Source organism: Stegodyphus dumicola, chromosome 1 (genome assembly GCF_044657685.1).
Source record: "Stegodyphus dumicola isolate Sdum_Otavi_A_Nest chromosome 1, ASM4465768v1".
Lineage (NCBI taxonomy): Eukaryota > Metazoa > Arthropoda > Arachnida > Araneae > Eresidae > Stegodyphus > Stegodyphus dumicola.
This window is the reverse complement of record NC_140768.1, coordinates 112,400,928-112,402,955: the sequence shown is the minus strand read 5'-3', so window position 1 is coordinate 112,402,955 and position 2,028 is coordinate 112,400,928. Positions and strand designations below refer to the sequence as shown.

Here is a 2,028-nt window from a genome sequence, read left to right as displayed (position 1 = left end):
AAAAATATATGTTCTTTGTAACTTAACAGTATTGAGTTGCACAGATGTACACAGCTTGCTTTAAAAACTCTTGTGCTGAACCAGTGCTAAAGAAATACAGTATTTCTCCTGTCATTAATGTTCAGGCTAGAATGATATTTTTGTGCATTTGTCACATCATAATGGGCTACTCAGTTTAAAACTATAGACCAGAAGTTCTCTTTTTTGTTCCATGCACTCAAGAACCTTCCCCTCCTTCTTTCCAAAACTTGAAATATTTAACTAGATTTAGATGATTTTTTAAGGTATTTTACAAGTTAAAAAGTAGAAACATACAAAACGTTAATAAATAGCAAAACCTGAACAAAAGTGTTTTTTTTTTTTTTTTTTTTTTAATATTCGTAAATTAAAACTAAATTCTTAACAGCTAAATTAAAATTTGACCGCATACGCCCCCCTAAAACTATGAAATTCAATCTATTGAAGGCAGGGGAATTCTACCCTGGTTGAGAACCCCTACTATAGTCAATTCCACAAATTTACAGTCTAAATTTTTTTTAAACTTTAATTTCAGTACTTGCGAAAGGCGATTATGTTATTAATTATGGCGAAAATATTTATAAAAAATATGAATTTCTTTAATAAAGAATGATCTAGGAAAAATATAATTTCTAAAAAGTGAGGATGAGGAAATAGCATATTTTCCTCTTTGGTTTTTTTTGGAATGCCTTTTCCGTTCTCACGAATCAATAGAGCGAGAGAGCGAAGTTAAAATAATCGATACTATTGCCATCTAGTGTCGAGTGAGGCAGCTACGCTCCCATTTGGAACTTTTTTAATATTCGCTGAAAGTTGAACCGTTTAATGCTTTTCTGTGTGTTAAAAAAAAACGTAAAATCGTCTGACCAAAATTAAAACAACTATGCATCATGCAATCTTCCATTCCTCAACCAAGAAATAAAATTAGGGAGAATTTTTTCAACCTTATAGTTAGTTATAGTACTGTTGAGTTCCTAAAATATGAATTAATTCATGAATCATTAAATATGCTGTTACAAATAAAATCCTAAAGGATTTACGTGTAAATTTAAAAGTAAAAAGAGAAAGGTGATCAAAAGAATGAATTTTGCTTTTATAGTATTTTAGACCCAAAACGTCCATGGTTCCGTGGTGTAGTGGTTATCACGTCTGCTTTACACGCAGAAGGTCCCCGGTTCGATCCCGGGCGGAACCAGGTGTTCTTTTAATATCATTTTATGAGTAGAAAAAATATTTTGTCGTTTCTTATTGTACTTTTATTTGTTCAACTTAATTCTTGTTGAAATCTCATTAGTGAATGTCAAGGAAAAAAGGTATTTCTTTCTATTATGTGTACTTCTAAAACGGAAAGGTTACTTTGAGTTTTAAATACCTTAACTATTAGAATAATTAATTAAATTTTTTCCCTTCTTTTTCATTTTATTTATTTATTTTATTTGGCCTTCAGTTATTTATTTTACTTCGTAGTCTGGATATAAATACAGATGTAAATCGATAATGAGATGAATACTAGTTTGTAATTATTTTCCTCAGTAAGAGGTTGACTGGGCGTCGATAGCAAACTATGCATCGACAATTGATCAACATAATCAAGATCACACTGATTACCCAAAATAAATAAATAAATAAAATTGATAATTTATTGTGTATTAATATAAAGCTTCATCATGTGATAAGGAAGATATAAAATAAATATGAGGGGACAAATATGCTAACATTATTTTTAATGTATTTTAAAAATCAATAATATTTTTTATTTATTTTAAACATCCATAATATTTTTTTAAAATGCATGAATTTTTTTGTAAATTGCATGTCGTTTATTAAAAAATTGCATCAGCACGTGAAGCGTTCACATTCATTAAAATCGAAATTTTTTGCAGTTAAAAACTATGATTTTATTTTTGAGGGTTAATTATTGTTACTTGAGTAAATCATTCATAAAGGTTTCATTATCACCAGCGGTCTAATTAGCCTTGATCTTGCCTTTTGTATTCGTATCCCTTTTCA

At 29.0% G+C, this 2,028-nt stretch overlaps 1 non-coding gene across 1 annotated transcript; it reads left to right on the top strand.

Annotated features, from left to right (window-relative positions):
- Positions 1-1,140: 1,140 nt before the first annotated feature.
- TRNAV-UAC (transfer RNA valine (anticodon UAC)) lies at positions 1,141-1,213 on the top strand. The gene has a single exon. It is a non-coding gene; the product is annotated as a tRNA-Val (tRNA).
- Positions 1,214-2,028: the final 815 nt, after the last annotated feature.